General features: G+C 43.2%; 1 protein-coding gene and 1 pseudogene across 1 annotated transcript in view; one reads left to right on the forward strand and one right to left on the reverse strand.

Annotated features, from left to right (window-relative positions):
* CHSY1 (chondroitin sulfate synthase 1) overlaps positions 1 to 26059 on the reverse strand; it is a 108272-nt gene that overhangs the window by 13741 nt on the left and 68472 nt on the right. The window lies entirely within an intron of this gene.
* Positions 108 to 579, forward strand: LOC148112158 (NADH dehydrogenase [ubiquinone] iron-sulfur protein 6, mitochondrial pseudogene; annotated as a pseudogene).

The following is a 26059-nucleotide window of genomic DNA, read 5'->3' on the forward strand; positions in this document are numbered from 1 at the left end:
AAAGAGTGATCACATGACCCCGGGACACTGCAACTGTCATAAAGGCGAGTCTGTTGAAAAGCATCTGAATTTTGGTTTGTGGGCGGAGTTTGTGGGGAAGGCTTAAGATGGAGTAACTGAAATGGCGGCGCCCGCCTTGCCCTTGCGAGGGGCATTGCGGGCGGGATTTATTTCACTGGGGGGTAAATTGCCCCCGGCTTCTGTGCGAATTACGTTGGGGAGGAATTACGGAGTCGTGACAAGCCCGACCGGTGAGACGGTGACGCACACGGGACAGGTTTATGAAAAAAAAGACTACAGGAGGATTCGATTTGTTGGGCGACAAAAAGAGGTGAATGAAAACTTTGCAATTGATTTAATTGCTGAACAACCTGTGAGTGAAATCGAAACTAGAGTTGTATGGTGTGAAGGTGGTGGAGGAACTTTGGGCCATCCTAAAGTGTATATAAATTTGGACAAAGATACAAAAACAGGAACATGTGGTTACTGTGGACTTCAGTTTAAGCAGAAGCATCATCATTGACATGTATCTGTCTGACTATGAACTTCTTTTTTCGTTATAGAATAAAATACTTATTTTTTTAAAAAAATGAAAAGCATCTGAATTTTGATCACATGAACGCGGGGATGCCACAATGGTCATAAGTATAAAAAACAGTCCTAAGTCACTTTTTTCAGTGTCGTCGTAACTTCAAAGGGTCACTAAATGAACTGCGCTAAGTTGAGAGCTACCTGTTACCACTGGACTGTCATCAAATATATTAATTTGGAAAGGGAGAGGTTTCATAATTAACAAAACTACTAAGACATCACAGGGAAGATCTCCCAAACATATGAAGAACGGTTGCAGGAACTGGGCATGGCTAGTCTAGTGAAGAGAAGGACCAGGGGAGACATGATAGCAGTCTTCCAATATCTCAGGGGCTGCCATAGAAAGGAGGGGGTCAAACTATTTTCCAAGGCACCTGAAGGCCAGACAAGGAATAATGGATGGAAACTGATCAAGGAGAGATTCAAACTAGAAATAAGGAGGAATTTTCTGACAGTGAGAACAATCAACCAATGGAACAGAAGTTGCCTTCAGAAGTTGTGGGAGCTTCATCCCTGGAAACTTTCAAGAAGAGACTGGACTGCCATCTGTTAGAAATGGTGTCGGGTCTCCTGCTATCTAAGATGATCAAAGACCTGGAGACTAAAACATAGGAAGAACAGTTGCAGGAACTGGGCACGGCTAGTCTAGTGAAGAGAAGGACCAGGGGAGACAGGATAGCAGTCTTCCAATGCTTCAGGGGCTGCCCCAGAGAGGAGGAAGGGGGTCAAGTTATTTTCCAAAGCACCTTTGAAGGCCAGAAAAGGAATAATGGATGGAAACTGAACAAGGAGAGATTTAACCTGGAAATAACGAGAAATTTTCTAACAGTGAGAACAATCAACCAATGGAACAGAAGTTGCCTTCAGAGGTTGTGGGAGCTTCATCACTGGAAGCTTTCAAGAAGAGACTGGACTGCCATCTATCAGAAATGGTGTAGGGTCTCTGCTTGGGCAGGGTGAGGTGGGGTTTGGACTGGGTGACCTACAAGGTCCCTTCCAACTCGTCAATCTGTTAGAAACTTGGAATTGATAGGTAGATCATTAGGCCAACTGAAAATTTACAAAGGAATTGCGAGTGTTTGAGTTTCCAATAATACTTTATCTGGCAAAGCACTTAAAAATTGGGGGGGGGAGGAGAAAAGATAGGAAGAGAAAACTGTGATGGGATTTGCTCATGTCTGAACAATTACTGTTTTAGGTGTAGGCTTCTATAAAGATGCAATCTTGTCCCAAGTCAAAGTAAAAGTACTTCTAGGTTGCAAAGTTTGCTGGGGAGAAGAAACAATCAAACTGTGGTCATAGTCATCTTTGGAAATACAAAACCCAACTGTTAAAATCCAAACTGTTTCTCTATTTTTCCACAATATGTACATATCCCATTGTCAATGAAAAATAGAAGCAAAATGGCAAGCAGGGTCATAAATAATTTTGTATATTACTTGCGCAACTCTTTTTCTAAAGGTTCAGCCTGTTGTAATCTAGGAAATAGTAGCTTTCACAGGCCCCCGATACCGTCGCTTGACCCTGCTGAGCTATTCAGACTGCTCCATCTCAACTGCAAGATTTCACAATCTCATCTCAAAGTTTGATAACCGAATGCCAAAATCTTGTGAGACTGTAGGAAGTTAGCACCCACCCCTTTCCTGGAAGAGTGAAATATTTTAGGAAATATGAAAAAGGCAGAATATTATATTTCCCTGGATGAGAAATGGATAAACATGTTTTGAAGCAGCTCCCATCTTCCTGCCCCCACCCTTTGTCAATGGCCATTAAGGCCTGGGCCAATCTCTTCTACATTACAAAGATCTACCTCCTTCAGGCAGAGCCATAGTAGGAATTGCCAAAGATCCAACAAAGATAGGATTAGCCCTCTACACAATAGCAGCAGAAACTCACCACATGTGACCTGGGAAGCACATGTGACCATCAGCCAGTAAGGCTAGCTAAGACCCCCACCCCCTGGGAGTCTGACAACCAATCAGGATACTCTTTCGGGGCCCCAGGAAATGCAAAGCCAGAGAGAGCATAAAAACCCAAGGACTCCCTGTATCTGCCCTTTTTCTGTTCAGGAACTCAAGCCGTGTGATCCTGTCCACCATTAAACCATCTTTCCAAGCAGTCTCCATGTTTCCAGTGTCTTTTTCCCCACTTGGAGCAGAACCTAGAAAGATATTTCTTCCAACAAGACCTTGGGCAAGATTGTGAGATTCCCAAGAAAGATGCTGACGTTCTCAAAGATTGGCTCTTGTATGACCTTTGGGATATATTTTTTTTCTTGTTTTAGTTTAAATATAAGGGGGCAGGATTTCAGGAATAGTTGTCCTGATATTTATGGGGGTTATTATTTGGTAATTCCTTCTCTAAACTTTCTTTACAGAAAGACAAAAGGGCAGGGAGGTAAAAAGCCACCAACTCTCTTTTAAAAATAGCTATTGTAGAAGGACAGGCAGAGCCTAGAGGTGGAGTCAAAAGAGGAACCAGCCTAGAGTCCTTACATTCCCACAAATGGTCTAAGCCAGAGGTGAAATCCTAGAAGAAAAGCATTAGAGGCCATGAGCTTGTTGACAAGCAAAGAGTTACAAGATGCAAATAAATTAATGAGTGATATGGGCTACTTTTAAGTGGTATGCTGTAAAGGATATAGCAAGTGATTTTGGGGGGTGGGGGCAAAGGTCCCCAAATATTTTCCCCGCAGTGCCTTGTGCTGGAAAATATGGGTTTCGAAACTCAGTGAAGAAAACCAGCTTTGGAAGGCAAATTCTGCAGCAAGGCAAGCTCGAGGTCACTTGATTCCCAAGGCAATTCCAAACCAGCTGTGAAATGGAGAAAACTGAACAGACTGCAGTTTTTAAGTCTTCCATTTACACTATTATGCAATGAACTCATTAAGTAAGCATCCATCTCGCCCAATAAATAAGGAGCCGAGTGTCTGCATTTGCATTCACTTGAAACCTAATTAGCCTCTGCCCAACTAAAACAGAATTTGCATTTCTATACTTGCAGATTTAAAATAAAATAGGAAAACCCACAATAGCAAACACCAAGTTGCGTGTTAATTTCGGAAGCCTTTGTCCTCAGCTCCAGGGTATGTGACTGGTTTTCACTGAGAAACATATGTGAAGGAACTAATCCTTAAGAAGATTGGGGGGAAAAGGAAGATTTAGAAAGCAGCAGAAAGATCTCATTAGCTTTATATACAAAAACCTTTTTTTTTAAAAAAAAGTAGAAATTTACTAATGCAATGCTAGCATGTTATCCATGCCAATTAAAAATGCATCAACAAAATGCTGGCATTAGCTACAGTTTTTATATTGTAGCAATAACAAAGTGAAATTCATTACAGGACCTGAACAAAGTCTGATTTTGGGTTGTTTTAATTTAAGCTTTAAGGGACTTTGTTAACTTGCACAGTTTGCATCACGGATGGACAGCATCCAAGAATTTGCCAGCATGTTGCTGTGTTTATTAATAAGACTGAAAAGGAACATTATTAATATGCAAGGGAGTAATTCTATTAGCCATACTTATTTTCAAATTAATTTGAATCAAATTCAATTTTCACTCTTGCCTTATCCATTTCTTTCCCCTAGCTACACCTATTTGGGGCTCCCTGGCATACCACTAGCAACACACCGCAACAGAAGACCATATAAATCGCCAAGGTGAATATCTATATCTAGTCAACCAGAACAGTGTTTTTAAAGTGAATTTTATAGAACCATAGAATGCTGCAAGAACGTGTTAAGATGCTATCTATTTTTCTATCCTCAGAGCAATAGCAATAGCCCTTAGACTTATATACCGCTCTACAGTACTTTACAGCCCTCTCTAAGCGGTTTACAGAGTCAGCCTCTTGCCCCCAACAATCTGGGTCCTCATTTTACCGACCTCGGAAGGATGAAAGGCTGAGTCAACCTTGAGCCGGTGGGACTTGAACTGCCAAACTGCTGGCAATCAGCAGTCAGCAGAAGCAGCCTGCAGTACTGCACTCTAACCACTGCGCCACCACGGCTCATTGCTTCTTCATCAAAAGGTGCTTTTTCAAGAGACAACTGGACTTTCTTTGTTTTTCTTGAAGATATTTCGCTTCTCATCCAGGAGGTTCTGAGAACTGAAGAAGCTTTTTGATGAGAAGTAAAAAACCTATAAATAAAAACAAAGAAAGTCCCAATTGCCTCTTGGAAAAAGCACTTTTGGGACAACTGAGAATATGACTGAGAATCTTCACAGACATTCTTCATCAGAACTTCCATGTTTTTTTTTTTTCCTTTCTTTTTAGCTATCCGGCAAAAACCTGTACAATTTTGTAAACATACCATATTTTTCAGAGTATAAGACGCACCTATCTTTTTGGGTGAGGAAAACAAGAAAAAGAAATCTGCCTCTGCCTCCAAGCAATTTTGCCTTGTTGCAGCAAACAGCCTGCTTTACTTTCATTTTCGTTTTCAGCATAGCTTGATTAGCACAAGGAAGAAAAAAAAAATCTGCTCCAGCAATTTAGCTCCTTGCAGCAAGCAGCAGAGGCTGGGGCAAAACAGCTGAGAGTCAGGAGGCCGATTCAATCAACTTGTGCTAATTAGGCTGTGCTGAAGCTGAAAGGGGCTGTTTTTTCCTTGCTGCTTGCTGCAAGGAGGTAAATTGCTGGGAGGCAGAGGCCAGAGGGTGGGGGCCAGAGGGTGGGCGGGGCTACATTCGGTGTATAAGACGCACCTACATTTTCACCCCCTTTTAGGGGGGGGGAAAGGTGCATCTTATACTCCAAAAAATACGGTATATAAAAAAATGTGTAAATCTGAAAAACCCGGATTGACAAACGGATATCACAATGCAGCTCAAGAGTGGCGGGAGGGCGGATGGGAAGGGAGATGAGAGATAGAGAGAAACTTAGTTCTATGCTGGGTTTTAGGCCCAGTTTAAGCCTATGCTCCAAAACGGACTCCCTGCGGCGCATGAGAAAGCAACCATATGAACTATTTTGTGAAGTCTGGCTACCAACTGGAGCGTGTCTTTTAAAAAGGACCCTTGCCAAAATTATTGCTTGACTGTTGCTGAGAGAGCTGCAAGGGGGAGGGGAAAGAAACCCACACCACCTCCTATGTTGTGTCGGGAAACACACTTGCAGTCAAGCCACACACACTGCCATCCACTCGATAATGCAATCGTTCTTTGCAAGAGCACGGCAGATGTTAAAAGTGGAATAGTTAATTAGCACCTTAAAAAAGAGCCTGGACCGATATGAACTGTTTTTATGAAGATGATGGAAAATTCTTGAACCTCCAGATGTCTTGAAAATGGGTTTTTTTTTTTTTTTTTACAGCCAGTAGTGGGATTCAGCCAGTTCGCACCACTTCAGGAGAACCGGTTGTTAACTTTCTGAGCAGTTTGGTGAACAGGTTTTTGGAAGAAATCATTAGGGCAGAGAAACGGTTGTTAAATTATTTGAATCCCACCACTGTTTACAGCCCTCTCGAAGAGGTTTACAAAGTCAGCAAATTGCCCCCAACAATCTGGGTTCTCATTTTATCCACCTCGGAAGGATGGAAGGCTGAGTCAACCTTGAGCCTAATGAGATTTGAACTGCCAAATTGCAGGCAGCCAGCAGTCAGCAGAAGTAGCCTGCAGTACTTGCACTCTAACCACTGCGCCACCGCAGCTCCTATTATGTCCTGAAGGGTCATGTCTTAATCCCATCATCCTGGAGCTGAACGTCTTTTGTCTTGTAGATAAGATGGCCCAGTCTTTCTCAATGGGCACAAATATCTGCTGGGGCGCAGGGTGCTAGGGCTCTGAGTTTCTGTCTCCCTTAAAAAAAAATTAATTTTCTTTTAGGGGAAACATTTTATCCTGCCTTTTTAAATATTTCTCAAAATATTTCATTCTCCTAGGAGTAGCTTCCCACACTCATTTATCCACTTTTTTCTCACGGTCCAACCTGATTATTCTCTTTAACACTCAAAATTCCATCTGGGAATAATTGTCCATGTAAAAGTGTGTATGCCTGTACGTGTATGTATCTCTGTGTGTATATGTATATAAATGTATGTATGTATGTGTATATATACATATAGGTATACCTGTACGCCCTTGTGTATTAATACTTTCATTTAACTTTTAATAGCAACGGGAAATTAAGATAAGGACAAACACACCACAATGCTTTAACTTAGGGAGGGAAGGAGGAGAAAAGGAAAAAAGAAACGGAAAGGATCCCTCCAGCAAAATATCTTACCTCTAATAGCAACTGCTTTTGGTTGCTAGGTAACATTAATCTTCTCCCAAGGGAATTCAGATAGACCCACACTGTGATTAACCTCTTAATGCTGAACACAGTATAAATACAGTATAAATTATCTGCTGGCCCTCCTCTACCACCACTGAGAGAAGACAGCACCAGTTCCAGTTTCTCCAACAGGAGCCACACATTTGCATCCGTGTTCCCCGATAATTTGGAGATTTACTTTCTGCTAGAATTGAGGATTCCAAACAAAACAAAAATAGAAAATATCCTTAACAACAGCTTTCCTTCTTTTTTAATTAAGTCCAAAAGGACGTCGACAACGTAGAAATCTGAGGTTGAATCCTTTTTCTATTTTATTTTGCACCACTCCTGTTGAATGCAATCATCTCTCCCTTTTTAATAAATCTCTTTTACTTTCTCACTTTTTTTTGTTTTGGATGGAGACTTACTATTTTTATCGAGGGGTGTGATGACTCAGCCGTTAAAGATGCTGAGCTTCTCAGTTGGAAAGCTGACAGTTTGAGACCCGGAGCACTGCGCGATGGGTGAGTTCCCGTTACTTGCTCCAGCTCTTGCTCACTTAGCAGTTCGAAAGCATGCAAATGCGAGTAGATAAATAGGTACCACTTTGGTGGGAAAGTAACAGCATTCCATGTACCTTGGCGTATAATCTTGCTGGCCACATGTCCATAGAAATGTCTTCGGACAATGCTCCTTCGGCTAAGAAACAGAGAAAATCGGACACGACTGGACAAGGAAAACCTTTACCTTTATCTTAATTTTGGCTTGATTAGTGCTGATCGTATGGTAATTTTTTAAATTATGATTGCTTGGGAAAGTGCTTCTCGATTTTAGTTTTGCCTTCAGGAATATTTGGGCCAGGAAAGAAGTTAAAAACTCTTCTGTGTCAGGCAACCTATACTAATTTCTCCCTCTTCGGTAGTTGAACACTTAAGCTACAGCAATGGCTATAAATCTTCCTAGAGGAACTCTAAAGTAGGCCAAGTAGGAAAGAAATCTAGCCAGACCAAACACAGATGGTCGCAACCTAGTTTTCTCCTTGCATGACTCAAACGAAGCTTGGGGTAACTACATCTAAAGCAAGACCGGGGGGAAGGGAAAGCATGCAGAACCGGATTCAGGAATTGTTTCCAGGACCCTTCCCAAATATGACCATATCTATATCTATAGGTACATTATGTAATGAAATAATGGGTTCCATGTGTGGATGTTTTCTCTTGTGGGTCTCAATTGAGCAAGTTTGTGTTTAGGTGTGCACTGGGAAAGCACTGGGCAGGTGCATGCACTCCCCCTCTCACATAACCAGAGGAAAGTGGACTTAAGATGGAGCTGTTGGTATCACTTCAAGCTACTTCACAATCACTTTTCCCATAGGAATCTACCAGGGGAGCTTTTTCTGATTTATTTTCTGGTCCCAAATGAGAAAGTCTTTCTTTCATTCTTTCTTCCTTTCTTTCCTTCCTTCCTTCCTTCCTTTCTTTTTCTTTCTTTCTTTTTCCTTCTTCCTTTTTCTTTCTCTCTCTTTCTTTTTCTTTCTTTCTCTCTTTCTTTCTCTTTCATTCTCGCTTTCTTTCTCTCTCTCTCTTTCTCTCTTCCTTTACCCTTTCCTTGTTTCTCTCTTCCTTTCCTTTCCTTTTTCTTTCCTTCCTTCCTTTTTTTCCATCCATCCATGCCATGCCATGCCATGCCATGCCATGCCCTACCCTACCCTACCCTACGCTACCCTACCCTACCCTACCCTACCCAGGAGTGGGCTGCTGGGGGTTCGCAGGGCTTCGGGAGAACCTCTAGCTAAGATTCTGTGCAGTTCAGAGAACCCCCAAATCTCACTCCTGACTGGCCCTGCCCATCCCTCCCCGGAGTCCCCACATGGCCGTTTTGGATGCAGGTAAGTGCAAGGCGAGCACGGAGGCTCGGGGAGGGTGAAAAACGGGCTTACCGGAAGTTTGGGAAGACCTCCAGAGGGCCTCTAGAGCCTGGGGAGGCTGTTTTCGCCCACTCAGAGGCTCGAGGAAAGCCTCCGGAGCCCGGGAAGGGCAAAAGCACCCCTCCCCCATGGTGCAGGAGGCCAACTAGGCCACACCCACCATGGCCACACCCAGCCAGCAATCGGGCAGAGAACCACTTGCTAACATTTTTGAAGGCCACCCCTGACCATACTATACCATACCAGAACTTATACAAAAAGAGAAGGCCAAAGAGCATGAGGCAAACACAAATGTTGGGCTCAATTGTGGTCGTAAATCGAGGACTACCTGTAAATGTAAATGAAAGCAAGTGTGCTTGTGGGGATGGGCCCTTTCTTGTTCAGAATCCATTTGAAATCACCCCTCTGAATCAAAAAGTCCACCTGAAGCACAATAGCATCCGCAAACACATTCAACTGATATTTCAGCTGAACTGAACTAGTTTTCATCATGGATTTCTCGTTCGGAAGCAATTCCGCCTGTTGAAATCGGTGAGGATTTAGGATCATGACTAAAGTCCCATCCACTTCAGAAAGGTCCCTCCGAAAATGTCTAAATTGGATGAGTGAGGCAGAGCTTGAATGCTATTCCTACATCAACAGAGAATTTAGCACTGTAGGTTTCGTTTATAAGTGAAGCTTTTATTATTATTTTTATTAAAGAGCCAAGGTGGCGCAGTGGTTAGAGTGCAGTACTGCAGCTACTTCAACTGACTGCTAGTTCAGCAGATCAGCGGATCAAAACTCATCGGCTCAGGATTGACTCAGCCTTCCATCCTTCCGAGGTGGGTAAAATAAGGACCCGGATTGTTGGGGGCAATATGCTATTTAGTATACTGTCTTTGGTGTAAGTTGCCCAGAGTCCTCTGAGAGTGGGCGGCATAGAAATAATAATAATAATAATAATAATAATAATAATAATAATAATAATAATAATAATACCAGAAACTAACTTGGAACTGGTTAAGATCAGGAGTACTGAAAAAAGAAACTGAAAGCTTTATTTTGGCAGCTCAAGAACAAGCCCTAGCCACAAACTGTATGAAGGCAAAAATTCAACATGTTACCACCAACAGCAAATGCCGCCTCTGCAATGAGAAAGATGAGACAGTCGACCACCTGATCAGTGGGTGCAGCAAAATTTCACAAACTGACTACCTACAACGCCATGACCGTGTTGCTAAAATCATTCACTGGAAATTGTGTCAGAAGTTTGGATTTGAGTACAGCAAAAACCACTGGGAACATCAGGTTGAGAAAGTTTTAGAGAATGAGAAACTCAAGATCTTGTGGGACTTTAGGATTCAGACTGACAGGCACTTGGTCCACAACACACCTGACATAACAATAGTTGAAAAGAAAAAAGTATGGTTCATTGACATTGCAATACCTGGTGATGCACGAATTGAAGATAAGCAGCAAGAAAAAATCACAAAGTACCAGGATTTGCAAATTGAAGTTGAGCAGACTGTGGAAAAAGAAATCGTGTGTTGTCCCGATTGTAATTGGAGCCCTTGGAGCAATATCCAAAGGGTTACCCTGCTATTTAGAAATTCTAAATTTATCAGACTTGAACATTTTGACTCTACAAAAAACCACCTTACTCGGAACAGCTTACATCCTCCGACGATACCTTAACAGTTCCTAGGTCCTTGGTTAGGACTCGAGCTGCTGAGCTATTAACCAGCCTCAAAGGCTGTGAATCTCACTAAAGATTAACCAATAAATGATAATGATAATAATAATAATATCACACTGCATGTTGTATTAACGTTGTGGGATTGTATAAATTCCTCCAAAGTGTTTCCAGCAGCCCTAGAGTAACTGAACGGAAATATTTTATAAGGAAATTAAAATCAATAAGTGACATGTATTGTGCAGTTCTATGCCAGCTACATAAACATTAAATCTGCCTGACTTCACTAAAGCTGATTCTCAAATCAGAATGAACGGGGTTTCAACCTTGGTAGGATTGATCTGCTACTTTTAGAATAAGCTCAGCATTAAACTTGGCGGTAGCTTTTATCAGAAATCTGCCATCCTAGTCAATAAGGTATTATGGGAAGTAACAGTTCTACTCTGTTGAGATTTCACCTCAATGACTCTGTTCAGCTCTGAATACTTCAAAACTAATGGAGAGAAAATAGAACAGATTCAAGAGCAATAAGGATGATCAGGGACTGGGAAGTAACTGTTACAAGAACACACTAAGACAGTGATGGCTAACCTTTTTGCCATCGCGTGCCAAAAGCTGGGGGAGTGCGGGGTGGTCATGCTTGTGCGTGCCCACACCCATAATTCTATGCGCCCTGTCCCCACATACATGTGTGTGCAACCCCCATGCTCCCCCCGCTTTTGGCATGGGATGGCACAGTGGGCCCGGTAGGCTCGTTTTTTGCCCTCCCCAGGCTCCAGAGGCTTTCTAGGAGTCTGGGGAGGACAAAAACAGCCTTCCCCATCTCCCCAGAGGCCCTCCAGAGGCCGGAAACAGCCCATTTGCCGACTTCCATTGGGCCCAGAAGGCCCAAGAATCAGCTGGCCAGCACGCGCATGCGTGCTGGAGCTGAGCTAGGGCAACGCTTGCGTGCCCACCAATATGGCTCTGCATGCCACCTGTGGCATACGTGCCATAGGTTTGCCATCACAGCACTAAGAGAACTAACCATAGGGTCCCCGGGGCTCTCTGAGTTTGGTTGTTCTCTTGCAGACCTTTCATTACCAAACTAGGTAACATCATCAATGCTAGAAGGGAGCAGGGTTTGCTCTCATTTCCCATCATTCCATTCTTGTACTCACTTTCCTTTTTTTCTGGAACAAGAATTGATGCTCTGGGTCAGAATACGGGCTTCATAATAGTAGCCATGTTTTAGTTACTATTTGTTACTATTATTATTGTTGTTGTTACTAGAGGGAGTGGAGGGTTTGGATTTCAGCTACACGAGTCCCAAAACAAGCTTGAGCAGGGGGCTGGACTAGAAGACCTCCAAGGTTCCTTCCAGTTTCTGTTCTGTTCTGTTCTATTCCTTTTTTTTTTTTTAATTTGATATATATGCCGCCCTTCTCTGGAGACTCAGGGCGGCTTACAATGCGTTAAGCAATAGCCTTCATCCTTTTGTATATTTATACAAAGTCAGCTTATTGCCCCCACAATCTGGGTCCTCATTTTACCTACCTTTGAAAGGATGGAAGGCTGAGTCAACCTTGAGCCTTGGCGAGATTCGAACCAGCAGTAAATTGCAGGCAGCTGTGTTAATAACAGGGTGCGTAGACCACTGTACTATCAAGGCTTCTATTCTATTCTATTCTATTCTATTCTATTCTATTCTATTCTATTCTATTCTATTCTATTCTATTCTATTCTATTCTATTCTATTCACTCCACTTCACTCCACTCCACTCCACTCCACTCCACTCCACTCCATTCCATTATTCCATTCCATTCTAAATGGTATAAGCCGGGTTTCCTGCAGGGGTTGGACTAGATGACCTAGAAGGACCCTTCCAACTTTGTTATTCTGTATTCTATATTCTATCTCGTGTCTTGGCCGAAGACAATTTCTGAGGTCATGTGGCTAGCTTGGTATATGTCAAAGACGCATTGAACATTGTTACTTTCCCACTGAAGTGATACCTATTTATCTATTTGCATTTGCATGCTTTTGAACTGCTAGGTGGGGCAGGAGCTGAGGCAGGGATGGGAGCTCACCCTGTTGCACAGTGCTCAGAATCTCAAACCTGGGCTGCCCAGCTGCCCAGCTCAGCATCTTTTAACTGCTGAGCCATCGCGTTCCCAAGGTCAGGCTGCAAATATTCAAAAATTTGCAATGAATGGAAAACTTTTGCCATGCTCATGCACGCTTGAAATTCAAGGTCATATACACTGTGCATGTATATACGCTTCTGCTTTACACTATTGGTCATTATCTGTTGGCCTCTGAATTATCAGCCCTGACAAGCAATCGTTCTACAAAGGTTTAGATAGAAATCTTTGCCAGGTCCAATGCTAACATTAATCAACCAGCAAGACTGCTTGTACTTAACTCATTTGGATTGGCTTACTGAAGGGTGCAAAACGTACAGGACAGCATGTACCACAGGAAAGAAAGCTGTAGAAAGATTAGGAAACTATTTTTATCATCTAAGAACTCCCCCGCCCCACCGCTTGCTCTTGGAGATGCAAAAGAAATGGATCGGGGTTTTTTTTATTGAATGAAATAAAAAAAAAATTGGGGTTGATTCATTTGGAACAGGGAGGCTGAACGAAAGCACTCCTAAATCCCATCCGAAAGGAGGAGCATTTATGCCCTGAAGCATTAGCAAGAGTCTTGACCTGGGGCTGCATCTAAAAACATTGAACAATCTTGTTTCCACATATCGATAATGGAAAGCATGAAGCATCAATGAGATTCACCAGGCTGCCAGGCTCACCTGACTTATATTGGTCATTGTGGGGAAATGAAATACTTGACTAGAAGTCTTCGGGTCTGACTCAGCAAGGAGAGGAAAGCTGTTGTCCAGCAGGAAAGAAACTGGAGAGGGAAGAGAAAAGAAGGGAAAAGGGAAAAAGAAAGAAGAGACCAAAGAAAGAAGAAAGAAGAAAGGAGGAGGAGGAGGAGGAGGAAAGAAGGGGAGGGTAGGAGCGGAGTGGAAAAAAGGAAAGGAAAGGAAAGGAAAGGAAAGGAAAGGAAGGAGGGAGGAAAGGAAAGAAAGGGGGAGGGAGGAAAGGAAAGAGGGAGGGAGGAAAGGGAAGGGGGAGGAAGGAAAGGAAAGAGGGAGGGAGGAAAGGAAAGGAAAGGAAAGAGGGAGGGAGGAAAGGAAAGGAAAGGAAAGGAAAGGAAAGAGAGAGGAAGGAAAGGAAGGAAAAGCGGGAGGGAGGAAAGGAAAGGAAAGGGGGAGGGAGAAAAGGAAAGGAAAAGAAAGGAAAGGAAAGGGGGAGGGAGAAAGGAAAAGAAAGGGAAAAGAAGAGGCAACGTGCCTGGAAAAATGCAGAAAGAGGGAAAAAAATGAAGGGGGGAAGGAGAAAGAGAGTGAAGAACAAATCCTCAACCTGGCACTCAAAATTAGCAAGTAGAATAATCCTTTGAAGGTTGTGTGCCGTATTTAAAAATGACTTTTCCTTGGGCATACTTGAATTCAACCAAAGGAATATTTTCTCTGGAGCGGCAAACAGGAGAAAGCCCCCTCCCTTATTTAAAATAGGCAAGCCACCTTTGCTTTGCCCCAGAGGTGAAATTTAATTTTTTTTACTACCGGTTCTGTGGGCGTGGCTTGGTGGGCGTGGTGTGGGCGTGGCTTGGTGGGCGTGGCAGGGGAAGGATACTGCAAAGTCCCCATTCCCTCCCCATTCCTGGGGAAGGATATTGCAAAATCCCCATTCCCACCCTACTCTAGGACCAGCCAGAGATGGTATTTGCCAGTTTTCTGAACTACTCAAAATTTCCGCTACCAGTTCTCTGAACTACTCAAAATTTCCGCTACCGGTTCTCCAGAACCTGTCAGAAACTGCTGGATTTCACCCCTGCTTTGCCCCCTTCCTAAATGGATGAGCTCCTGGACAAAAAAAGGCAGGCAGTTCCTGGGATGTTTTGATGTTCTTGCAGGATTACCATGATCTTGCAAGTGATTTTAGCATCAATGCATTTGCTTCCCTGAGTTCCAGTAGGTATTTCTGGGGGACGGGAGGGCGGGATGGAAGATACAAATCACTCCAGGGAAAGAAAAAAAAAAAAGCTAAGTTAAGAATCACTCCAGGAAAAGAAGAAGCTAAGTTGAAACCAATTATTTACATGAATGAATAGAAGCAGATGCCCAGCTAGATGGCAGCATCTAGCTGACCTTAAGTGTTCCTGAAAAAGCTAAGCAGAATCAGACTGGGTTAATCCTTAGATCAAAAATCTACAGGAAACTCTATGGATGTGGGCTAGACGGAGAAGTTAAAATAACACCCTAGATGTGGACAACAAAAAACCATTGCAGTATTGTTGCCAAAGACACTAAATCAGTGTGCCTACAAGGTCAACAAGAACCAAGCTCGACTTGAATTTACTTTTTTTTTTAATGTGAACGGATAATTTGATAATATGTAAAACAGTAAAGTCCAAGCCCAAAGTCATGGGGCAGAACATTGGGAAGCTGTCAGAATCCAAAAATTCTTCTTGAGGATGGAACCCATCACCCAACATACACTCCCTAGCTAGCTCTTCGTCTTTTAAGTTCTTTCCTTTCCATAATCCAGGGCAAGGAACTTGTTTTCCTTCTTATTCCAGCCCCCAGAAGCTCCATACAGCACGACCAATGTTGACAGAAGCTAGGAATTATAATATGGTACTATTTGAAGGGTCTCGACTTCTACCACATATGATGGTTGTGTTTGTTTTTGTTGATTTTGTGTGTTTCATATCTATACATCTGAAGATCTATACATGTAAGAAAAGAGAAGGCAGAGCTGGGAGGATGGCGTTAAGCATGTCATCGGTTTAGAGTCGTTATGTTCCCACAAACAGTCCTAGTCCAACCCCTCTTGAGTTTCATGGACTCTTATCTGGCACCAATTTAGTACTGAACTTGAGTAGACTAAATGAATGTCAGCCATAAAGAATCAGGACCATACATTAAACTGCAGTTTAGAAAGGATTGATTGCTTTTATATACCCGAGAATCTGGTCAACCAAAGTTGAATATTAAATTGGCACCAGGTGAGGATCCATGGAATTCAGGAGGGGATTTGGACCAGTTGTGGCAATGTAACGACTCTAAGCTGATAACATGCTTAACTCCTTCCTCCACAGCTCTGCCTGCTCTTCTACCTAAAAAACATATCCCATAATTTCAACTACATGCTGAACAACAACTTTGGGAATTCTCACCAAGTTGGGATAGTAAAGCCCAGGGGTCTCCAACCTTGGCAGCTTTAAGCCTGGTGGACTTCAACTCCCAGAATTCCCCAGCCAGCTTTGCAAAGCTGGCTGGGGAATTCTGGGAGTTGAAGTCCACCAGGCTTAAAGCTGCCAAGGTTGGAGACCCCTGGTATAGCCTGGATGATAAACAAAAACTACAAGAGTAGACCTTTAAATAAAAAAAATACCTGTCTCCAGATGAAGACATTTATCCATCTAGCTGAGGGGTATCAAACTCAAGCCCCGGGGCCTGGATATGGCCTGCAGGACGGGGTGCAGGATCTGACCTGTCGGACCACCCTGGAAACAGCAACAGACTGGCTCGTGGTGCCTCTGCCAGCAAAAACGGAGCTCAGGTGGGCCATGGGCAGCCTTCCAGAGCTCCATTTTTGCTAGCAGAGCACTGGAGACCATCGCAGCCAAAAACGGGGGGAGGTGTGCGGGCTTGTGTGGTGGAGTTCACCTAGGCATCGGCTCGCATGCCCACAGAGATGGCTCCATGTGCCACCTGTGACATGTGTGCCATAGGTTTGTCATCACGGACCTAGCACATACCAAGCACAATAACTAACAGGCTAATTCATTTTGCAAATGAATTCATTTTGCATTTTGCTGGCAGGCGCCCCTGACGCGAGTGACATCAAGCTGGCCACGCCACCCTGGCCATGCCCACCCTGGCCTCCCCGAGATCAAACACAACCCTGATGCGGCCCTCAGTGAAATCAAGTTTGACACCCCTGATCTAGCTCAATGCCGCATACAACAGAGGCAGGCAATTTAGTATCATCCAGATGTTTTCCCTGGTCAGTGGCCAAGTTGGCTGGGGTCCCATAGATCTGAGGGGTGCCTGGCTACTTACTGCCCAAGCATTCTGTGCATTTCAGAATTTCAGATTTCAGACTCAGCTCTTTCTATAACCTGGTTTGAATTGGAGGATTGAATTTAAGGAGCTGTATGATTAACTTCGACTCATCCCCAGACCGGCCAGTATTATTACCATACTGCAGGTAGCAAAATTAATGTAGTTGGGAGGGGGGGGAATCTACCATTGCTTTAGGGATCTCAAAATCTGGTTTGTAATACCTTGGGCTTATTTATTTATTTTTAATTCCACTGAGATACCTTGAAGAACCTCTTCCCACTGGCTCCCTTGCAGCCTATAATAATGGACGGACATCATAACGCCACATATGCCCAAGGAAAACTTGCAATTTGATGTAAGATTTTCCTGTCTCCTTTTGCTGTCAAAAAATTATGCATACCTTCTGCGCTAAGCAATTTGTGGCTTTCAGGCTCATTCAGATCTTTCCATTGCAGGACAAATGATTAGAGCCTGAAGGTATTTTTTCAAAAATTAGAAATTATGTCTTCAAGGGCTCCACATACTCCTTCCCCCCCCCCCAATTTATCCTATGCAGTCAAAGTTGGCACTAGAGAAGATTATAGGTTTTCCTGCTTTGGGGGAAGCACTTCACTTCTATTTTTGTCTTTAATTTGCCCTTTTCACTTACAGCAGGGTGTTGGGCAAGTCACCAAAATCAAACTAGCAGTTTGCAATGTCTGCTTGGTTTCCCAAAATTACCACTTTCCCAGTGGGTGATTCACAGACCATACAACTCAAGGACCAGAATAGTCAGCTTGAAGAAGGAAACAGCTGGCAGATTAATTTTTCCTTCCTTGAAAGGCAATAAAAATTCTCAGAAAATTTAGATTCCAAATGTTCTCGAATTCAGAAGCAGCAAACTTGAACTTCGAGCGCCATGAGGCAATGAATTGGTACATGTTGGGCTGTGTATACGAAAGCTTTTTAGCCATTCAAATGCCTATTCTTTTATAGAAAAGAAGTATTTGCACAGGGATGAGATCAAACGAAATCTCTTGTCGTATTCTTACATCTCCGATATTGTTTGGTTTTACTTACGTATTCATTCATATCCTGCCTCTATTATTCATTATCTATCGTGTGTTCACATTATTAAATTGAGGCTCCTTAGTCTTTACAGTGGAAAGCATAAAGCTGAAAACCTTCCCCAAGACGACTGTGAATTTTAAAGAACCTGGAAGCAAAATTAATTTGATTCTGTTCTCAAGGTCTCTGACATTACAGAAAGATTGATAAAAAGAGCCATCCTTACAGATGTCCCTAAAGACATTCAGAAAAATTGAGAATCTGTCTTGCTAATTTTAAACATCCCTGAAGCCCAACATGAAATGAGAAATGGGAAGGAGAGCAATGGCAGCTACCAGGAACGATATGTTGAAATCAAATTCAAGTTGCTTTAACCATAAGGATACTGAAAAATGGCACACATTCTAACACAGGTAGTTGTTGTGACCCAGGCCTAAGTAGGTAGTATTAGACACAAACAGTTCCAAAACAAACAGACTTTATTAGAACAGCTGAGAATTAACTCATTCTCAGGATAATCCAAACTAAATTAAAGCAAATTATTCTTAACACAAATTCTTCAGTCTAATCACCAACCTTGGTATAATTAGGCAAACTGGCAAAGGCTTCTTTTGGCAAAAGTTCAGAAGCAGAAGACGCCGACCAGAGATAAGTACAGCAAGACTATCAACATTGTTTTCCGACAAAGAGCCCAAGAGCCGTTGCTGGTCTTTTAAGCCTTATGGGAGGGGCCAATCATCTCTTGGCCTTACTCCTGAGTTGTCCTCTTTGCTTTAGCTGCTCTTGCCTTCTGGCAGCTCTTCTCATACGTGCACTAGGAACAGGCTCCTCCTGTTCCTCTGCCTCTCTACTGTCAACCTCTGGAGGCTCCAGAGTCCGCAGCTCATTCCCCGATGGCCCTGGCCCCATCTCTGCCTCCGATGCAGAGCCCTCATCCGGGCCTTCCCCAGCCTCCAGGACTGGCCCACGTTCTTCCTCAGCCTCATTGCTGTCCAACTCCGCTGCCAGCTCCGCAGGCTGCTAGCGGACCACAACAGTAGTCCTTGACTTACAACAGCTCATTTAGTGACCGTTCAAAGCAGTGGTGGGCTGCAACTGGTTTAACAACCAGTTCGGTGAGTGTTTGTGTGCGCAAGAGTGCTTCGTGCGCAAGTGCCTAACACACTTGCACGCAGCGTTCAAAATACAGCAATTTGAAGATCAGTTGCTTACCTTCTAAGGCAGCCCAGGTAAGTAGAACAGCGGAGATGCTGAAATCAGCTGTGCCGCGCGAATCAGCTGAGCCAGAAAGAAGGAAATATGGGACAGGCTGTGGGTGGGAGGCGGGGGAGCAGCTGATCATCGGAACTACCGGTTTGCCTGAACCGGTCTGAACTAGCAGCAGCCCACCTCTGGTTCAAAGTTACAACGGTACTGAAAAAAGTGATTTATGACCTTTTTTCACACTTATGACCGTTGCAGCATTCCTCTGGCCACGTGGTTTACATTCAGATGTTTGACAACTGGTTCATATTTATGACAATTGCAGGGTCCCAGGGGTCCCATTTTGTGACCTTCAAAGTCAACGGGGAAACCAGATTCACTTAACAACCATGTTCCTAATTTAACAACTGCCGTGATTCACTTAAGAAAAATCGCGATACGGAGCAAAACTCACTTCACAAATTTCTCACTTAGCCAACCTACGTTTTGGGCTCAGTTGTGGTCGTAAATCAAGGGCTCCTATAATTGTTATCCATGATGGTGAGCAATGGCTCTCTAGCGTTTCGGGCAGGTTTTGCAGCCTCCTATAAAGATATATATTGACTTTGAATCTAGAATCTCCTACAGCATGTAAATCTGGACTTTTCCAATTCTCCTTTGCTACATAAAAGACTCCAAAGATAACCCATTCTTATGTAAGTCATTTGCAACTCATAAGACTACTTTCTGCAAAGACACACGCACAGTTGGTTTCCATGGTTAAGTTATTCTGGAAATAAAAAAAAGCCATGTAAGGAATGAAAAAAAAAAAACCCTCACTGTCTTTCAACTGGACTGTGACTGAGAGCATGTGATAACAAAAGAAGACAGCAAATTTCACTCGCAATGTGGAACAGGATGAATCGAGGCCGAAGGGATTTCTATCCATTCCTCGACTTTAAAGCTAAGTGGCTTTTCTTCTTTTTCTAGCCAGTTCCAAGAAACTTACAGATTATTTTAATCATGTCATCTCTGTTTTCACCAAGACTGGGATATTTTTATCACCTACAAAGTAAGACATTTGATCTCTACAGTGTTTCCCCGAAAATAAGACCCTGTCTTATAATTTTTTTGAACCCTGAAATAAGCGCTTGGCCTTATTGCCATGCACTCAAAAGCCCGATTGGTCTTATTATCAGGGGATGTCTTATTTTGAGGGAAACAGGATATCTATCTATCTATCTATCTATCTATCTATCTATCTATCTATCTATCTACCGTGTTTCCCCGAAAATAAGACCCTGTCTTATATTTTTTTTGAATCTTGAAATAAGCGCTTGGCCTTATTGCCATGCGCTCATAAACCCAATTGGGCTTATTATCAGGGGATGTCTTATTTTGGGGGAAACAGGATATCTATCTATCTATCTATCTATCTATCTATCTATCTATCTATCTATCTATCTATCTATCTATCTACCATGTTTCCCCGAAAATAAGACCCTGTCTTATATTTTTTTTGAACCTTGAAATAAGTGCTTGGCCTTATTGCCATGCGCTCATAAGCCCAGTTGGGCTTATTATCAGGGGATGTCTTATTTTGGGGGAAACAGGGTAGTAAGGTTCTTTTTAAGCCAGTGGTGGGATTCAAATAATTTGACAACCAGTTCTCTGCCCTAATGACCGACTGGGTGGGCGTGGCCAGGGTGTGTGACAGGCAGCACTCAGCCTCCTGCACTCCCCTGGGAGCAAAAATGGGCCACAGAGGAGCCGTGCCACACATCCTCCTGTGCCCCATTTTGGGCCTAGTAGGCCTCCCTGCAGCCTCCTGGGAGCAAAAACGGGGCGTGTGGGGAGTCCTGGAAGGGGCGGGGCCAGCCAGCAATTTAACAACCCATTCGCCTGAACCGGCTGAATCCTACCACTGGTTACACCCATGTGAACATGCCATCTAGAAGACATACATTTAGCATTTTCTCTCGGGGGTGGGGATGCTACCTTTCTACAACATTAATGATATTAATTGAGGGGCTGTCACAGAGAGGAGGGGGTCAACCTGTCTTCCAAAGCACCCAAAGGCCAGACAAGGAACAATGGATGGAAACTGACCAAGGAGAGATTCAACCTGGAAATAAGGAGAAATTTTCTGACTGGGAGAACAATCGACCAATGGAACAGAAGGTGCCTTCGGAAGTTGTGGGAGTTTCATCACTGGAAGCTTTCAAGAAGAGACTGGACTGCCATCTGTCAGAAATGGTGTAGGGTCTCCTGCTTGGGCGGGGGGTTGGACTAGATGACCTACAACGTCCCTTCCAATTCTGTTAATTTGAAATAACGAAATCCTCTCTTCCATGGGAATACTTGCAGCTTCTTGCATTACAAAGAAAAGTTTCCTTTATCGTTCATCCCCCAAACTTTTAGAGAATAGAACTGAAGATTTACAGCGCAGTCTGATGAAGATGATGATGATGATGATTCTTCTGCTGACCACTTAAATATCTTGGCATTTTGATTAGCTAACCCTAGATTCTTTTGTCTCCTTCCAACCTTCTCACTCTGGGCATTGATCTCTGAGCATTTATTGATGCTTTGGACTGGGAGTGCACACACACACACACACACACACACGCACACACACACACACACACACACACACACACACAAACAGCCAGGAAATCATAAGCAAATCATGTGTCATGTTCACATATTGCCCTAAGCCACAACTGCAATCAAGAAAACAAGAAAACAATTGTTTTCAACTGTTCCCATTTTTCCTTCACTCTAGATCAACAGCAAAGCAGGGATGAACATCAAATGTATCCAGCCCAACATAATCTGTTTTAGGGCACCCGGAATGTCCCTTAGGGGTGATGTGGCCAACCAGCCTCCATATCTGCTTCTATGACACCCACAGGCTGCATGGGAGCAAAACACGTGACTTGGGGGGAAATGGTACATTAAGCATTGCCAAGGAACCCTGTGTCATCTCTAAGAGCCTTGAAAATTTAATCCTAACTTTGACCCCTTGGTGAGTTAGACCCTTGATATGCCATGCAAAACTGGATGCAGCCCTTGAGCAAACAGAAACTGGCCATTTATCTAGAGTAGGGTAGGGTAGGGTAGGGTAGGGTAGGGTGAGTAGAGTAGAGTAGAGTAGAGTAGAGTAGAGTAGAATAGAATAGAATAGAATAGAATAGAATAGAATAGAATAGAATAGAATAGAATAGAATAGAATAGAATAGAATAGAATAGAATTCTTTATTGGACACACAGAATTTGTCTCTGGTGCATAAGCTACTACATTGTCATGGTTCCCTCTATTGCTTATTGCCTTGAAGAAGGGCTGAACCTTGAATCTAAGATGCTCTCCATGCCAGTGGTGGGTTCCTCCCGGTTCGGTCCGGTTCGGCCAAGCCGGTAGCGGTGACGATATGACGTCACCGAACCGGTTCTCCCCTCCGCCCTCCCACCCCCCCACGTTATTCTTACCTTTTATTTGGTCCCACCCCCAATCTATTGCTGCCTCCTGAGTCCCAGCTGATGACTAGAGGGAAAAAAACTGTTTAAACTCTTGTCGTGGGGCTTCAAAGGGCCATCCTACAGCTGATCAGTGTTAAAAGCAAACAAATGAGTCGGGTCGTAAGTGTGAGGACTGGTCGTAAGTGTGAGGACCTTCCAGAGATGACTCTGACCAGCTAGCCACGCCCACCTAGTCACATGACCTCCAAGCCACACCCACAAAATAAGCCACGCCCACAGAACCGGTAGTAAAAAAAAATTAGGACCCACCCCTGCTCCATGCACCAATGAGCACCAAGCCCTAAAAAATAATTTGGAGTATTATAGATCATAATGACCAAGTAACCTAAAGACCAAGGGATACCGAAGAATTTGGACTTCTCCACTGCACTAAGACATGGTTTGTTTACCTATGGGTAGCCTCATCAAGGCCACTTCAAATAAAATAACATTATGGTTTGTTTAGCGTGAGCCGTGTCAAGTTACCCAGAATAGTTTAACCATTCTAACTTCCCATTACATCCATGGTTAAATGAATCTTTCTCTCCGCTCTCTTCCTATTTAAGCCTAAACAGAAGCAGGCTTTTGATTCCAGATTTCTGCTTGCAGCAACATTACAAAAAAAGAAGAAGAAAAAAAAGTCTGTCTTAAGGGCAATTTAATAATGCTTTAATTAGTAGACCTCAAATGCAATTATTCCCTTTAATTACAGGCGTTGTCCAATGTTCAAAATTTCCTGTTGGAAACCCTAAAAGTAATGCTTTCGTTTTTTCCCCTTTTTTTAAAAAAAAACAGCTTAACCAATGAATACAATTTGCTTCCTGTAGGCAAACCAGGTTGACAAAATGAGATATTTTGGTAAACCACTTTAATTAATATCAACATTTAGACACAACACGGTGCTGGCTGTCTTAAAGCCAGGAAAACATCTTTGCCCAGGCTGATTTATCCACCTTAAAAGAAGTGAAGAATTACTTTCTCTAAGCAGAAAGCCAAACCACGCCTAACTCTAACATAATTCTAACTTTTCTCTGCCTATAGGGCATCCCATTTGACAAAACAAATGGAGCAAAGTTAAAAAAAGAAATGAAAAAGGCTGTTTTAAAAGTCAGGGCATGCTGCTACTGCTTTGAGACACAACAGAACTCAGATTAAATTGGTTTAAACGAATGGAACCTGATCTTGCAATATTTCTATGCAGAGAATCTATCCGTATAACGCACGCAGTTCATGCCTTAATCCGATTCTACATTCCACTTGAATTTTAAAAAATGCAACTGAATTTCTGATGATGTTATCTGGTACAGGTACTCCTTGGCTTATGGCCACAATGGAGCCCAAAATTGATGTTGCTCAATGAGACACTTGTTAAGTGAGTACTGCCTCATTTTATGACTTCTCTTGCCATTGTTGTTAAGCGAATCACTGTAGCTGTTCAGTTAGTAACCCAGTTGTTAATTGAATCTGGCTTCCCCATTGACTTTGCTTGCCGGAAGGGGTCCAGAGGTGGTATTCAGCCGGTTCTGATCAGTTCTGGAGAACCGGTAGTGGAAATTTTGAGTAGTTCGGAGAACTGGCAAATACCACCTCTTGACTTACAACAGTTCATTTAGTGACCGTTTGAAGTTATGTCATCAGTGAAAAAAGTGACTTGTGACCATTTTCACACTTAGGACTATTGCAGCATCCTTGTAGTCATGTGACCAAGATTTGGATGCTTGGCAACTCGTTTAGATTTATGACGGTTGCAGTGCCCCCAGGTCATGTGATCCCCTTTTGCGACCTTCTGATAAGCAAAGTCAATGGGGAAGCCAAATTCACTTAACAACCGAATAACTCACTTATCCACTGCAATTATTCACTTAACCACTATGGCAAGAAAGGTCGTAAAATGGACCAAAACTCACTTAACCAAGGTTTCACTGAGCAACATAAATTTTGGGCTCAGTTGTCAACCTGCAAAGCATTTCTAGTTTGCTCTCAAGTTGCCATGGGTAGAAAGGGGGGAGAACTGATGGAGCAATTTAGCAGCCACATTTCACGCATACCTTCCTCAAAGGTTGGATCTCAGATTACCAGAGCCAGTTTGTGAGGCGTGGTTTCTACAGCCCCTGAAAGTGCCTCGGTGGAGAATGTGATTTATGACACAGCCTGAGAGGAGAGGGGGAACAGGGTCATAGTTGAGCCATAAATTACGTGCGGCAGAGTTGACTACACTTGGGAAGCTGCCGACATGTTGCTCCTAATAAATAACTGGATTTCTTTTGAAACTTGGCTCGAGGCTCATGAGTTAATTAGGGCATTTGTCAGAACCTTGACATCAGTTATGGTCGTAAGTCGAGGGCTACCTGTATTGGACCCGATCCCTAGACCCCTTCAATCCCACAGCACAAATGCATATTTAAGATACCCTAACAGGAATCCACACTCACATTCAACGATTCAATGCACTCATCATTCTTCTAAGTAACCAGTGTAGCATGTTAAATCAAGCAGAGTTATCACTTAATAGCTAATGAAAAACACACCCAAGGCTATTGTTTGTCTGACAACAAGCTCCTATATTATAGCTATACAACAATAGAATGTTTTAAAAGAACGAATCATATTCAAGCAGAAATTAGCAGCACCAGTACTTACTACTATGACAAGACTGGCTAGTTTCCATATAACTCAGCTTCCTTCAATCTGACGCCCTCCAGATGTGTCCATTTTTAATTCCCATAGTTCCCAACCAGCATAGCCACTGACAATTAAATGGCAATACATCTGGAGAAACCAGATTGGAGACCAGCGATACGCCAGAGCGAGAAGTTACAGTAAGTCTTACCTTCGCCCTACGGTCAACCATGTAATTAACAAAAGGCCAGTCTTATGAGTGAGAAATGAGGCAGAGCGATTGCTTTAAGCTGCTTATTATAATTCACTGGGACTAAAACGTAGAGTTCATTTTGGGAATTTTCTATTTACAAAAGATGTATGCATGGCATATTTGTTTGTGGGCACCGAGTCCTTGGGGAAATGCTGGGCCAGAAGTTTCGGTTCTTGATCGGGATTGGAACAGAATGAAGCAATCCGATGTGCCTCAGCCTTCCTTTCATGAAAAGATGCAGGGAAACAGGGGTGCATGTATGAGAGACGGGGGGATCCTCCGTGCAGAGCTATCTCAGAAAGAATGCCAAGAACTACAAAGCCCATCCCCAATTAGAAACTGCTTCGTAATGTCTCACAGCAGAGTGCAGGAAAGCTTGGGGAAGGAAGGAAGGAAGGAAGGAAGGAAGGCTATTGCTTAGCGCATTGTAAGCCGCCCCGAGTCTCCGGAGAAGGACGGCATATAAATCAATTTTTTTTAAAAAAGAAAAATTATCCTAAGAAAGTGCCCATGGACAAATAAAGTAAAATAAAATAAATAAATAAATATTAAGAGAGCGCCAATCTGGTTTAGGGGCTAAGGCGTCAGGGTAGACATCAGAAAATCATGAGTTCAATCACCGCCGCCGCCTCCACCTATCCCCACCGCCTGGGACGGGCCAAAAGTGGGACGCGCGGAGGCGGCGATACGTGGCAGCAGTGATGGGTGGTGACGGCGGCGACAGACGGTGGCTATCCCTGCAGCCTGGAACAGCTGATAGGCAGTATTCTGGGAGGCCGATCCAACCACCAATCAGCTGCTTGTGCTAAATCAGGCTGTGCTGAAGCTGACTAGGCTGTTTGCTGCAAGGAGGTAAATTGCTGGG

The sequence above is a fragment of the Pantherophis guttatus genome, chromosome 13, assembly GCF_059756535.1.
Source record: "Pantherophis guttatus breed Tessera chromosome 13, ASM5975653v1, whole genome shotgun sequence".
Classification (NCBI taxonomy): Eukaryota; Metazoa; Chordata; class Lepidosauria; order Squamata; family Colubridae; genus Pantherophis; species Pantherophis guttatus.